Raw genomic sequence first — 15,929 nt, 5'->3', positions numbered from 1 at the left:
TTGGGAATAGAAATGGAAACTACCCCAATGAATAATTAAGTAACAGATTTAGATTACTCTCTAGCATAAAGTCAAATTCACGTTCCAAAACAATGACATGGGACAGGTGAAAATGATTGATCTTTGCCAATTTCAAATTTCTATTCTTGGTAAAGCCCAAAATGTTCTATCATACATTTTGAAGGGTATCATCTGGATTGAATCATTATCTTAAAAAATTAAAACTTAGGACTGCTTCTGTGAGCAAAAACAGTATTAAGTGAGGAGAACAGAACAATGTTAAAAGTCTAATGCAATAGGATTTTATTGTGATTTTAATTACTTCTCAGTTAGAATTGGACCTTGGATCCAGAGTCTAGAGTTCTTTGCTCCTCTTGGAATTTTTATCCTGGTTATCTGTAATGCAGTCATCTCTGAGAAGTGACAAGAGCTGTTGGTGATTTAGTAGCAACTTCTGGTTGTGTTCACTCTTCCCTCCATTAGCCTTTTCCTACTTCTCTGCCTTTTACCTTCACTCGTCCTGTGATTAGAGAGTTCAAAGAAGGGTAACTATGAAAATAGCAATGACACAATTTCAACTCTGAATTCTCCACAAATGACTGTTGAAACTGCTTAGGTACTTGAAAATTATTCCTTTGTGGCACAAAAACAGACACATAGACCAATGGAATAGAATTGAAACCCCAGAACTAGACCCACAAACGTATGGCCAACTAATCTTTGACAAATCAGGAAAGAACATCCAATGGAAAAAAGACAGTCTCTTTAACAAATGGTGCTGGGAGAACTGGACAGCAACATGCAGAAGGTTGAAACTAGACCACTTTCTCACACCATTCACAAAAATAAACTCAAAATGGATAAAGGACCTTAATGTGAGACAGGAAACCATCAAAACCCTAGAGGAGAAAGCAGGAAAAGACCTCTCTGACCTCAGCCGTAGCAATCTCTTACTCGACACATCCCCAAAGGCAAGGGAATTAAAAGCAAAAATGAATTACTGGGACCTTATGAAGATAAAAAGCTTCTGCACAGCAAAGGAAACAACCAACAAAACTAAAAGGCAACCAACGGAATGGGAAAAGATATTTGCAAATGACATATCGGACAAAGGGCTAGTATCCAAAATCTATAAAGAGCTCACCAAACTCCACACCCAAAAAACAAATAACCCAGTGAAGAAATGGGCAGAAAACATGAATAGACACTTCTCTAAAGAAGACATCCGGATGGCCAACAGGCACATGAAAAGATGCTCAACGTTGCTCCTTATCAGGGAAATACAAATCAAAACCACACTCAGATATCACCTCACGCCAGTCAGAGTGGCCAAAATGAACAAATCAGGAGACTATAGATGCTGGAGAGGATGTGGAGAAACGGGAACCCTCTTGCACTGTTGGTGGGAATGCAAATTGGTGCAGCCACTCTGGAAAACAGTGTGAAGGTTTCTCAGAAAATTAAAAATAGACCTACCCTATGACCCAGCAATAGCACTGCTAGGAATTTACCCAAGGGATACAGGAGTACTGATGCATAGGGGCACTTGTGCCCCAATGTTTATAGCAGCACTCTCAACAATAGCCAAATTATGGAAAGAGTCTAAATGTCCATCAACTGATGAATGGATAAAGAAATTGTGGTTTATATACACAATGGAGTACTACAGGGCGATGAGAAAGAACGAAATATGGCCCTTTGTAACAACGTGGATGGAACTGGAGAGTGCGATGCTAAGTGAAATAAGCCATACAGAGAAAGACAGATACCATATGTTTTCACTCTTATGTGGATCCTAAGAAACTTAACAGAAACCCATGGGGGAGGGGAAGGGGGAAAAAAAAAGAGGTTAGAGTGGGAGAGAGCCAAAGCATAAGAGACTCTTAAAAACTGAGAACAAACTGAGGGTTGATGGGGGAGTGGGAGGGAGGGGAGGGTGGGTGATGGGTATTGAGGAGGGCACCTTTTGGGATGAGCACTGGGTGTTGTATGGAAACCAATTTGACAATAAATTTCATATATTGAAAAAAAAAGAAAGTACCCATTACTAGTAAGCATGTTAGGAAATGGGCAGTCTTACACATTGCTGGCTGGATATTCGGTTGTTACCATTTTTGAAAGTTATTGTGCAATATAAAAAATATATATACATATGCTTTGACTTAACCATCCAATTTCAGAGGATCTCTGAAAAGCAAACATCAGGAGGTAGAGATCAGATGCATGTTATAGCTCATTTGCCTCAGTGTCTTCCAGTGCTCTAAACTGGAAACCAAATCAGTTTCTGCCATCAGGGAGAGATTAGTTATGCCACATCCATACTAGAGAAGACTGTGCAGCTATTTAAAAAAATATATTTTATTGCTATCTGCCAACTTGGAGAGGTGTCCATGATGCAGTGATAAGCAAGAAGGCCAAGTTGCAGAATGATATGTACAATACACTTCATTTTCAAAAGATGAGATTTTGCATATGTCTGTATGTGAGTGTGCATGTCTGGATGGGTATAGACAAGGTACTGGAAGGATATTGAATGTTAATATTACCTTGGAATAAAAGGGACTCTGGGTGGAAAAAAAAAAGAAAATTATTCCTTTGGCTCCTTTCATTATTTTGGACACCTCGTTATGGTCTCCTGGAAAATCTTTTTTAAAAAAAATCTCAGATTTAATCCTGGCAAACCATCACTGGGATGAGATGTATTTAAAGCATTTAATTCACAGGCATTACTAAAATATGAGAGCAAACCTGTTATTTTAAAAGAAGTAATCGTGGGGCGCCTGGGTGGCTCAGTCGGTTAAGTGGCCGACTTCGGCTCAGGGCATGATCTCGAGGTCCGTGGGTTCGAGCCCCGCGTCGGGCTCTGTGCTGATGGCTCAGAGCCTGGAGCCTGCTTCAGATTCTGTGTCTCCCTCTCTCTCTCTCTGACCCTCCCCCGTTCATGCTGTGTCTCTCTCTGTCTCAAAAATAAATAAACGTTAAAAAAAAATAAAAATAAAATAAAAGAAGTAATCGAGTTCTATGCATTTAGCAAAGCCTCATGTACAAAGGGAAGCCACAATACTTATTAATTCTCACAACAAACAAATCTATTCAGGTGAATAAAACACACAGGGCACAGCTGTACAAAGAACCTTCTGTGGTGACGGAAATGTTCTATTTTGCACTGTCCGGTATGGTTGCCGCTAGCCACATGTGGCTCCTGAGCACTTGAAATGGACCTGAGCAACTTAGGAACCGAATTTTAATTTAATTTTAATGGATTTTAAGTTAAATAACCACATGTAACTGGAAGCTACAGTATTAGACAGCGCAGGCATAGAGGTTTAGTGTTAAAATATAATGGAGTCAACCCTACAGAAGATGGGCATATTTTAGAATTCTCCACTTATCTTTATTTGTTACCAGGAAGTTTTAACTTTATCCTAAATGTAGAACCTCAGCCTGAAGCAAAACGTGAGTCGAGTCCATATTTTTCTGACTTAGACATTTCTTAATTAAATAGAAGCCCATTAGAATATTGACAGTAGAGTGTTGTGAGTGGGGCCATGGGCTTGGACTAAAAGCTCAGGCCCAGGCTTTGGGACTGGAACTGGAGCTGGGTTCACCTCCTGTCTTTACCACTTAGTAGTTGTAGTGAATTATTTGAACTCTCAGTGCATCACTTTCTTATCAGTTCTTATCAGGTTAGTAATAATGCTGTTCTCAAAGGGTTGATGTGAGGATTAAAAAAGTTAATACAGGTGACATGGGCAGAAGAATGGGTGGCAATAATCTCAACAAATGTTAGCTATTGATTTTAATATATTGTTTTTCATATTGCTCTCTCTGTGTGAATGTGTGTGTTGGTGTGTATGTAAAGTTCTCCCATCCAAAAAGTAAACTGCATCATATTATATCAGGTTCTGAACTAAATTTTGAAGCTAGAAGGAAGGGAAAGAGGAGGGATGAGGTACAGATATAAATGATACTTGCATTCTCCTAGTGAATTGACAAACTAATGAGAATGAGTTACTTCTGTTGAAAAATGGGAGTCATGACCTAACGTTTGCTCCCCGCAATTCTAACAATCTATGGTTCTATCATTCCTAAGTGATGCAGGGAAGGCAGAAGGACCCCTGTTGACTTCTTGTTTGCCAAGTACATGTAGGACTTGCCCAGGAGCAGTATGCAGGACCTAGTGCTTTGTGGGAAATTCCAAATATACCCTTGGAAGTCTTTTACTGATGCTCTCCAATAGCTCTGTTATACCAAGCTGGCAATGTATTATTTGGTTTAATGTTATAAAGCATAAAACAAGTATTGAATGCATTATATTCGTATCTCTACTTCTGTTATATTTTACTATCCAACTAAATAGTCCAAATAATGACAGTAAATTTAATGGGAAAATAGAACTTTAATAATACAATTTTATTAAAAAATATTTTCTCTTCTCTCTCACTTGCTGAGAGTCATAAACAGTAGCTCCCGACTGCAGAGCCAATGAGTTCTTACCAAGCAGTACACTATCCCTCACCTCCCTATGGTTGGCATATATTTTAATAGGAACAACTAGCATCAGAATACTACTTCATAGCTTAAAAAGCTCTTTCATGCCTATTATCTCATTTAATACTCACATAAGTCCTATGAAGATGCCCATTTTTCAGAACCCATGTGTAGTAGACGGCCTCCGCTATAAGTATTTAATCACAGTATCTATATATCATTTAGTTTTTATTGATGAAATACTTTTTTTTTGGAACATATTACATAGTATTGAGACTCATGGATAGAATTTTGCATGTTTAGAAGGGAAAATACCCCCCATACTTCAGCCCAGGCAGAAGGAATAGTTGTCCAACAGACACCCAACTGCTGTAGAGCCCATGACTGATACCAGAGTTCAAATTTTCTCACCAAACCAAAAAATTCAGAAGCCAGATGTAGACCTCTTAATAGCTGAGGCTCAGCACAGTGGGTTGCATTTCCAGCTTTGACCATTATGTGTCTACCTGTAGCAGCAGGATCTCCACTGGTGTGGGGCTTAGGATCAGATCCACTTTCTGTCCTGCTCAAATCACCCTGTTCTGTGTCCCTGGAGGTTGACTTGTCTGGACTGCATCAGTGGACTTTCTCGTCCTCTGGTTCTCTGTTGGGTTCAACCATTGGCAAACACCTGCAGGGTCTTTGAAAGCAAAAGGAAAGTGAAATTGTGGTTCAATATTAACTCCACTGACTCTCTCCTTATCAGGTCAGTGCACCATGGTTGCATCCCTCTACCAAAGGCCACAGCTCTTGTTGGATGACCTTCTTGTATAGCTACACTCTCCAGGTTCTGGTGAGCATTCTTTCCCCTCCCCAGTTAAAGCCTACTGGCTGTTACTAGCTTTGGGGCATAATACCATCCCTGTTGCTTTTTCTGTCCTGACTTTTGTAAGCAGTCTCTTTAAATTCTCACTTGCCCCATTTGTTAGGGCCTGGGCTAACATAGGGTCCTTCTTCAGTGATAGTGCCTGCTTCTACTGCTTGCTCATCATGCAAGCAGTATTCACACATACTTCAGAAAATCCTAAGTCAGAAAAATGATTATGCACAACATAAAAAATTTCCTTCAATTTCGTCCCCAGCACATTTGGAATATGAATTAATCTCTAATTGGATTCTGCTTATTTTGTTCTTTAGAAACATACCTCATCTACAAAGGAAGATACAGGTGACATAGTAAACAAATGTAGTTAATGTGTATCCTAAGACTCTGATACTTATAAGAAGTAATTATTAATTATGTGTTTATCCTCAACATCAAAGTACTAACTTGTGCTACTCATACTGTCTCCTAATTTGGGGATTATTATGGTCTCAACAGCTGTAATTCTTCAACTTACATCCAAAAAAGATTTTTTTTTCTTTGAAAACTAGAAAATGCATAGAGACTACAAGAATAGTCAGAGGAGACTCAGGGCCTCAGGCCAATGAATAGTGATGTCAAATCCTGCAGGCTAGGCCATTACTTATTTCTGGGCTAAGCTGCTCTACTTAACCCCTTGGAAATAAGAGGTCTTATGGGACACCTTGGTGGCTCAGTCAGTTGAGCATCTGATTCTTGATCTCAACTCAGGTCATGTTCCCAGGGTCATGGGATCGAGCCCTGTGTTGGGCTCTGTGGAGCCTGCTTAAGATTCTCTCTTTCTTTTTCTCTCCCCCTCTCTCCCCCCACCCACTCTGCTCCTCTCCCCTGCTCGCTTGCTTGTTCTCTCTAAAGAAAGGAAAGTTCTTTTTATTATAAAATTGAAATAGCCATCCTTTGGGGCAACCTTAAGGTTTTCTTTTTCCAAAGTTATAGCCATGAAGTAACTGAGGACAAATTGTTTTAATATTCTCTGTGCAGTCAAGGAAACCATCAACAAAACAAAAAGGCAACCTACTGAATGGGAGAAGATATTTGCAAATGAAATATCTGATAAAGGGTTATTATCCAAAATATGTAAAGAAATTATAAAGCTTAACACCAACAAAACAATCTGATTTAAAAATGGCCAGAGGACCTGAATAGACATTTTTCAAAAGAAGACATATAGATGGCCAATAGACATGTGGCCAATAGACACATATAGATGGCCAATAGACACACTTATTATCAGGAAAATCAAATCAAGACCACAATGAGATATCACCTTATACCTGTCAGAATGGCTAGAAGCAAAAAGACAAGAAATAGAGTTGCCTGAGTTAAGCATCCAGCTCTGGCTCAGGTCATGATCTCGCAGTCCGTGAGTTCAAGCCCTGCGTCAGGCTCTGTGCTGACAGTTTGGAGCCTGGAGCCTGCTTTGGATTCTGTGTCTTCCTCTCTCTCTGTCCCTCCCCCACTCATTCTCTCTCTCTCTCTCTCTCTCTCTCTCTCTCTCTCTCTCTCTCTCTCATAAACATTAAAAAAAAATTTTAAGACAAGAAATAAAAAGTGTTGGTGAGGATATGGAAAAGGAGGAACACTTGCACACTGTTGGTGGGAATGTAAATTGGTGCACCCACTGTGGAAAACAGTATAGAGGTTCCCCAAAAAATTAAAAACAGAAATACCATACAATCCAGTAGTTAGTTCCGCTACTGTGTGTTTACCCAAAGGAAATGAAAACACTAATTAAAAAAGATAAATGTACCCCTATGTTTATTGCATGACTATTTTCAATAGCTAAGATGTGGAAGCAATTTGTGTCCATTGATTAGATGAATGGATAAAGATGTGGTATGTGTGTGTATTTATGTGTGTGTGGGTGTGTATATATGTGTGTGTACACACATACACACAGGAATATTGCTTAGCCATAAAAAAAAGATGAGATCTCGCCATTTGGGACAACATGGATGGACCCTATAGGGTATTATTCTAAGTGAAATAAGTCAGGCAGAGAAAGACAAATACCATGTGATTTCACTTATATGTGGAACCTAAAAAACAAAACAAATGAACAAACAAAAAACAGAGACAGACTCATAAATACAGAGAACAAACTAATGGTTGCCAGAAATCAGGAGGAGGGATGGACAAAATGGGTCAGGGGAAGTGGGAGATACAGACTTTCAGTTATGGAGTGAATAAATCATGAGTATGAAAGGTACAGCATGGGGAATACAGTCAATGGTATTGTACTAGCGTTATATGGGGACAGATGGCGACTACATTTATGGTGAGCACAGCATAACATATAGAGTTGTTGAATCACTATGTTGTATGAATTGTGTCAACTCTATTTCAGTTTTAAAAAGATAAATTAATAATAATAATAAAGTATATGTTTTCATAGATGGCCTAATCTCGTTGACCAAACTTCCCACTTCTCACACCTCACAGTCCTCCAAGTATTTTTCATTAGCTTACCCCAATGTTTACAAATCCTCCTGCTTTTTGTCCCTCTCCTCTATTGCAATAGTTTTTTTTTTTAATTTTTTTTTAACGTTTTATTTATTTTTGAGACAGGGAGAGACAAAGCATGAACGGGGGAGGGTCAGAGAGAGAGGGAGACACAGAATCCGAAACAGGCTCCAGGCTCTGAGCTGTCAGCACAGAGCCTGACTCGGGGCTCGAACCCACGGAGTGCGAGATCATGACCTGAGCCGAAGTCGGACGCTCAACTGACTGAACCACCCAGGCGCCCCTATTGCAATAGTTTTAAATAAAGTCTTTCTTGCCTTTTTAACTGTTAAATTAAATTTTAAAATAAAATATATGTTTTTATTTGATCTTACTCCTTTAATTATATAGTTATTATTAATAAGCATATACTTTCTTACTTAAAAATAAAATGTTTGTTAATTTAAAATATAAATAGGAGACTTTTACTGAGTGCTTACTCTGTGCCAGGTAGTATGTTAAGCACTCCGCAAGTGTTATTTAATCCTCATTACAACCCTATGAGGGTTTTTGGTAACGGAAACTGAGGCACACAAAGATAAGAAACTTTCCCATGGACAGAATCAGCATTAGGACCCAGAGAGTTTGAATCCAGAGCTCACTCATTTTACTACAATATTAAATTTATCACGTAAGGACTATTTTTTATAATTTTTCTAAGTTTGTGGGAAGTTGCCATTGTACAGAGTTCTCTAGGCTTAGAGCTACAGCAAACTTTTTAGACTCTGCCCTGGACATAAGCCTTCCTTAGGAAAGTGAAGGCAAACTGCCTGAAGGTAGTAACATTGCTGAAAGTTAGGTGACACAAGAGTGGGGTTAGGCAATCCCTGAAAGGCAGAGCACCTAACATGGTGTGAAACCATCCATATCTCTAGGGAAGAACATTCCATGATCTCCCTTGGGACCATGGTTCTGCAATGATTCTCTTATGTTCTAATTGCCCTTTTGTTTAAAGTATAAGCAGCCTTTTCCTAGAGATATTTTCTTGAATCAATAAAATTAACTCCTAATTTAACATAGCAATTTAGAAACATGGCAATTTTTTTCTCCCAAATATTGAAATGACATAGCATTGATACTCTCCTAAACATTACTATAGCTACATACAGCCTTCCCTCTTTTTTCAATTTAATTAAACCCTGGAATGTAAAAAAAATAAATAAAAAATAAAAATAACTGCTATAATTAAATTACAGACAAAGGAAATTAAATATGAAAAAGAAGCTGCATACACTTGAGATTATCCTCTTGTTTTCCATCTTACTTTTGCCCTTTTGACCCCATGTCTCTGTTTATTGATTCTTTGTGTCTTCATTTATAATTTCATATGAATGTAAAAAGCTCAATGTGTCTCAGTTTCTAAGTGTATTGATCTTTCCCCACCTTCTTTTCCTCTTTTTCTCACTTTTCCACTTACGAAAAACTTACCTTCCATTTTCCCTTTTTCTCATGTCCCTTGATTTCACATATATATTGAGCATATTGACATATGTCTTCTTATTCTAGTTTTTCTAGTTAAAGACTTGGATAGTTAGCAAGTATTGAGGATTCAGTGCGTATTGGGTGTGTTATCTATACATGATCTCATGCAATTCTCTAGTCTCTTATGTGCGTGGGATCTGGTGTTATACCAGTTATGGATATAATGAAATTGAGGTTTAGAGAGTTCAGCGCAAGTTAATGGTGAGGATTTGAATCCAGGTCTATCTTCCTACAGTGCTTTCCCTCCTATCCCCTCACAATATTGCTCTCCATATCATGAAGTGTATAGAAGGTTCTGAATTGATTGATTGGGAAATAATTTTAAAGTGTGCATTATAGCCCAAATTTTTAAAAATAATTTTAATTCTAAATAATAATTAAAAAAATTTTTTTTAGCGTTTTATTTATTTTTGAGACAGGGAGAGACAGAGCATGAACGGGGGAGGGTCAGAGAGAGGGAGACACAGAATCCAAAACAGGCTCCAGGCTTCGAGCTGTCAGCACAGAGCCCGACGTGGGGCTCGAACTCACGGACCGCGAGATCATGACCTGAGCCGAAGTTGGCCGTTCAACCGACTGAGCCACCCAAGCGCCCCTTAAATAATAATTTTAAATTAATTTCCACTGTCATTTCAGTTGTCCTCCTGAACTATTTATCTTTTTATGCTATTAGTCATTTAAAATTTTATTTTATTTTTGTTATGTTTTTGTTGAAGGATAGTAGAGTTGACACAGTGTTCCATTAGTTTCACGTGCACAGCATAGTGATCAACAACTCTATATGCTACGCTATGCTCACTACTCTTGTAGCTACCATCTGTTAACCATATAACGCTCTTACAATACCATTGACTGTATTCCCATGACTTATTCATTCCATGACTGGAAGCCTGTACCTCTCACTCCCTATCACCCAGTTTGCCGATTTCCCCACCTCCCTCTGGCATCCACCAGTCTGATGAATTATTTATCTTAGAGCCATAGATATCCAAAAAGAGAAGGGGAAGGCATAAACTAATAGGCAAAGAAAAGAAGAAAAGGGACTAGCATTCATTGAGTGCTTACTGTGTACTGGAAGCTTTTACCAGGGACTAATTCAAGTTCATAATTCTACGTATTTTGTAAGCCTCCTTTTCCTTTTTTTTTTAATTAGGGTATTTCTCTATCTTCTACTTTTCCACGGATAGCTGTTTTGCTCACAGTTCCTAAAGGTAATCCTTTACCAAAGGGCGTTTTTGTGATCCTAAATGCAAGAGTTCTAGTGCCTTTGCATGTTATTCATCTTGACCTTAGAAGTTGGAAATAATCACAACACTTAGATACACCCTTGTCTCTTCATCTGTCTTGAGTTTCCAGTCTCTTAGTCATGATTATGCTACCTTCTCCAGCTTGATTATGATCCTTACTAGTCAAAAAGGTAAAAACAAAATAGGAGTTGTCAACTTTTGTTTCCTCGTTGTCATCTGTTTTTATTCTTTTGTTTTCAGTTTATAATTATTCTTAAGCTGTTTGCAAGCCTTAGCAAACACTGACAGTTAGGTTTCTCAACAACGTCCTTAACATTTCATATGATTTTTCGTATATGCAAAAGTAGTAAAGCTTTTAGTCTATGTGTATAAAGCAACAGATATTTGGATTGAAAACTTCTTACTAAAAGAGTAATGCATGCTAATACTAGAAATTTGGGGAAATATAAAACATTTAAAAGAACAACAGTGATAACCACTGTTGACCTTTTAAACCTATTTTCTTATGTTCTTGGAATGCATATATAATTATTTTTGTATTTATTAATGTTTGTATATTTAAAGGCATATATGTCTATATCTTACTATTTAAGACATTTTAAGTAAACTTATCTAGCTACTACAAGTCAGATTTAGGTCAGAAAATGTAGATTCTATTCTGGAATATTTGTACTTACCATAGTCCATACTATTTATTAAAGACTTATGAAGTTATGGGGAAATCATTTCTTTAGTCAAGAAATATGTTTAGCATTTGAGGCATTTAGCATTTAAGGTATATTTGAAGCCTCACAAGTTTCTATTTCTTGATAAATTTATAGTCTACAACTCTGAAAATAAAGCATCTTTATTCATTTTTAAACCTACATAATAATAGGGGTGCCTGGTAGGCTCAGTCGGTTAAGTGTCTGACTTTGATTCAGGTCATGATCTCATGGTTTGTGAGTTAGAGCCCCACATCGGGCTCTGTGGTGACAGGGTAGAGTCTGCTTCAGATCTTCTGTCTCCCTCTCCCTCTGCCCTTCCCTCCATCTCAAAAATAAGTAAACATTTAAAAATTTTATTTAAAAAACCTACATAAAAATTATTTTAGCTTTAATCATGATTGTATTTATAGGTACTAGTATTCAGAAAGTAATATTACCATGGAGAATTTGCCGTTTTGTAATTGTTATATTTTGTTGGCTATAGCATACTTTCAATATTATTAAGTATTCATAATCTTAATGAAAAATATATGTAAATTTTAGGCACTGAAGCAATATTTTTGAATGCATGATTGTTGAATGAAATACTATAAAGATGAGGAATGAGGTAGGTCAGTGAATTTGGTTGATATGAGGTTATTGTCCTTTCAAATAGGAGTTTCAGTAGACGATTCCCAGTTAAGAGAGCAAGTTAGAGGTAAGGTGCAATTGTAGACAACTCTTTTTTTAAGTTTAAACTCATTCTTTTTTGTAAGAAAAAAACTTTTTAATGTTTATTTAGTTTTGAGAGAGAGAGAGACAGACAGAGTACAAGCAGGGGAGGGGCAGAGAGAGAGGGAGACACAGGATCTGAAGCAGGCTCCAGGCTTTGAGCTGTTAGCACAGAGCCTGACGTGGGGCTCGAACTCACAAAATGTGAGATCACGACCTGAGCTGAAGTCTGGTGCTTAACCGACTGAGCCACCCAGATGCCTCTGTTTGAACTCATTCTAAAAGCACTAAATTGTTATTCTCTCGCCCCACGTTTTATGTATATTATCTTATACTTTACATTCTTTAATTTTGTGAATCTTTTGACTGATTTTCATAGCTATAATTGATTTTATTTATTTTGTGCTTTAACCTCTGTACTGGTTTTATAAGTGATTAATCTACTACTTTTATTATGTTTCTATTTACCTGTGAAATTTTTTCCTTTCATAATTTTCTTTCTTCTGATTATAGGCTTTTCTTTATACTCGAAGAACTCCCTTTAACATTTCTTGTAAGGCTGATTTAGTGATGTTGAATTCTCAAAGTTCTGTTTGGGAAACTCTGTCTCTTCTTCTATTGTAAATGGTAGCCTTCCTGGATAGAGTATTCTTGGTTGCAGGGTTTTTTTCTTTCAGGACTTTGAGTATTTCATGCCACTCCCTCTGGCCTGCAAAGATTCTGTTGAAAAATGAGCTGATAGCTTTATGGGGTTTCCCTTGTATGTACCTATTTTCTTTTCCCTTGACACTTTTAAAATTCTCTATCACTACTTTTGGCCATTTTAATAATTATGTGTCTTGGTGTAGACCTCTTTGGGTTGATTTGTTTGGGGACTCTCTGTGCTTCCTGGATCTGGATTTCTGTTTACTTCACCATATTAGGGAAGTTTTTAGCTATTATTTCTTCAAATAAATTTTTTTGCTCCTTTTTCAGTCTCTTCTTCTGGGATCCCTATAATGCAAATGTTATTATGCATGATGATGTCACTGAGTTCCCTTAACCTATTCTCATTTTTAATTATTCATTTTCCTTTTTGCTTTTCATCTTGATTGCTTTTCATTACCCTGTCCTCCAGGTAGCTGATATGTTCTTCTGCTCCTCTAATCTGCTCCTCATTCCCTCTAGTGTGTTTTTAACTTCAGTTATTGAGCTCTTCATGTCTTATTGGTTCTTTTTTATATTTTCTATCTCTTTGTTGAAGATCTCACTGAGATCCTTCACTCTTTTCTCAAGTTGAGTGAGTATCTTTATGACCATTACTTTCAGTTCTTTATCAGGCATATTGCTTATCTCTGTTTCATTTAGCTCTCTTGCTGTGACTTTGTCATGTCCCTTCATTAGGACATATCCCTCTGTCTCCTCATTTTATCTCTCTGTGTCTGTTTCTGTGTGTTAGGAAAGTCATTTATGTCTCCTGATCTTGAAAAAATAGTGGCCTTTTGAAGAAGAGGTCTTGTTGTGCCCTGTAGCATAGTGTCCGCTGTTCACCAAAACCAGCACTTCAGGGGAATCTCCTATGTGGGTTGTGTGCACCTTACTGTTGTGGCTGAGCCTCATTTGCCTTCAGTCCATTTAGCTGCAATGGCCCACTTTGCCTGTCGTGGGCCAGGTTTGGTTCCTGTGCTAAAGGGCAGGTCTGGGGCTGCTGTAAGCTTGTATTTGGTCAGTGTCAACAGTAAGACCAGATACCTGCCCTCAGTTCATTTGCCCAGGCCACAATCAAATGCAGGACACTCTCCCCACATTGTCCCCTGAGAAGCTTTCATTGATGGGCAGTCCTGCAGACAAACTGGATACCTGCCTCCAATCCCTCTGCCTGGGCTGCAGTGACCCTGAACTCCAGGGCTCTCTCCCTATGCTGCCTTTGAGAGGTTTTTGTTGGTAGGCAAGGCCAGCAGTAGGATCAGATGACTGCCCCCAGACTGTATGTTGGGGCTACAGATGTATTGATTGGCAGGGCACTCTCCACGCTGTCAGTTATAAGGTTTGCCTCCTGTGGCTGTAGTGGAACTGGTGTGTGTGGTTACCTTCCCCTCTCCAGGGCAGGAGTCACTTTGCAGTGGTGCTGGTCCCTGCTGGGGCTGCTTGCAGGATGAGAAGTGGCTGGAGCTGCTTTGTAGGGATGTGTAGGCCACTCTTTTGATCTAATTTAAATCACATACTTATGATTTTTTATGTTCCATTAGAAAAAGCTATCTATTTTTTTCTTTAAGTTCAAATCAGGATCTTATTAACAGACCTCTAGCCTGGGGAGATCAATTTTATGTTATTACTACAAACAAGTAGCTTAATCCCAGTTTTAAAATGGGAATGATGCCTTAGTAGCAGAAATGTCTCTTATGCCCTAGATACTGTTATATGAATTGTAGAGATGGAAGAGTTGGATTTATTTTAAGGCCAGAAAATGCCAAGCAAAGAGAAGACAGCTTGGGGATAGCTTAATGCCATTCAAGAAATCTCAGCAATAATTCTTAATTTATAATTTTATTCAATTTTAGTTATACCAAAAACTTTATCTATGGGGCAAATTCTTCCAAAATCTTTGACATACTCATATTTATGGTATAAAACTCAAAACCTAATCTATTATAAAAGTACCCTTTATTAGCAACTTGGAAATTTTTGTATTATATAAGAAGAACACAAGAACTCAAGGGCTATCTGGCCACATCGCTTCTTCCATTCCCTTTTCTCTGTGCCGAATCCATTTTGGCACAAAGCCAAGGTAATTTCCAGAAATTGGCAGTGCCCTGGCAAATGCACAGCTGCTACCGTCTCCAGCCCCTACCTACTAATTTTGCACAAACCACTTCCTCCTCTTGGAGCTGAGAAATTCACAGGGCAAGGGAAATGTGCCGGGAGGGCAGATATGGAAGCACTACCTTGTGCCTCTGGCAGATTCAAAAGCCCTTAAAGGTAACAGCAGCATCACCTCCCCTGCACCCCCTGCTCACAGAGCTTCCTACTGAGAAAGGTGACATTCCAACCTTTCCCTTTTACCCTCCTGCTCTTCCTTATCTTTCTCCATTTGACTCTCAATGTTTAAAGATTTTGCCTCATTTTTTTTTCTGTTTTCATTTTTAATATTTTCTGGTCAATACTAGCTTTGACTTCTCATGAATTAAAAGATCCAAACAGTTGCCATGAGGGTGCCTGAGCCAAATCTGGACAGGGAGAGAGGCACTGAGATGGCAAAGGAGCAGTTAGAGTGGGGCTGCCTGTGTTGCCTGTTTGCACTTACCAGCTTCTTCACTGTGCAGTGGCAGTGTGTGGGTGTGTTCACATACACACAGGTAAAATTTAGCTATCTTTACCCTCCTACACTCTTCTTAAACGTAGTCAGCTCTGCTCATATTTTAAGACAGTCACGGAATGATTTATTTCCCTTTGTTCTTGTGCCTCTCCATTTCTCTGCCTTTGTTGGTTGAGATTGGTCCTGATATTCTTGGTGAACAGAGGGAAGCCTCTTGGACTGTACACATCTTTATACACGCCTTGAGGTTCCCCTTGCTTGTGCCCCCTCCCAGAGCACTGCTGAGTTGCCAGTAGCTGGATGGCCTGTTGCGGCTCTGTTGACTGGTACAGTCATCCCTCTAGGTGGATACTTGTGCTTTCTTGAGAGTGTCTTTAGTGCATCTAAAATAACAGTGAGAATTACTATTGTTTTTGTCATCAATGATCATGATACCACAGCTATTTGTATCTCTCTGTCTGAATAAACAAACAACCAGACTAGGGAAAGACTGTAGGATGAGGAAGGAGAATTCATTTCCAGCTCTGCCACTGATTAGCTGTTGCATTGAGCAGGTCAGCAATATCATAGGAATTTGAATTTGAACATATGAA

At 38.5% G+C, this 15,929-nt stretch overlaps 1 protein-coding gene across 11 annotated transcripts in view; it reads left to right on the top strand.

Annotated features, from left to right (window-relative positions):
* Window positions 1-15,929, top strand: part of MAP3K13 (mitogen-activated protein kinase kinase kinase 13) — a 169,163-nt gene that overhangs the window by 102,490 nt on the left and 50,744 nt on the right. The window contains exon 1 of one of the 11 annotated variants that reach the window (XM_019463407.2): window positions 5,305-5,323. The exons of 9 other annotated variants lie outside the window; for them this stretch is intronic. The gene's annotated coding sequence lies outside the window, so the exon portion shown is untranslated. Of the gene's footprint in view, window positions 1-5,304; window positions 5,324-10,548; window positions 10,588-15,929 lie in introns of those variants that run through there. One more of the 11 variants, XM_019463406.2, reaches the window with a different exon arrangement.

The sequence above is a fragment of the Panthera pardus genome, unplaced genomic scaffold (genome assembly GCF_024362965.1).
Source record: "Panthera pardus isolate Hobbes unplaced genomic scaffold, ASM2436296v1 HiC_scaffold_16, whole genome shotgun sequence".
Taxonomy (NCBI): domain Eukaryota; kingdom Metazoa; phylum Chordata; class Mammalia; order Carnivora; family Felidae; genus Panthera; species Panthera pardus.
This window is presented reverse-complemented; position numbering and strand designations above follow the sequence as displayed.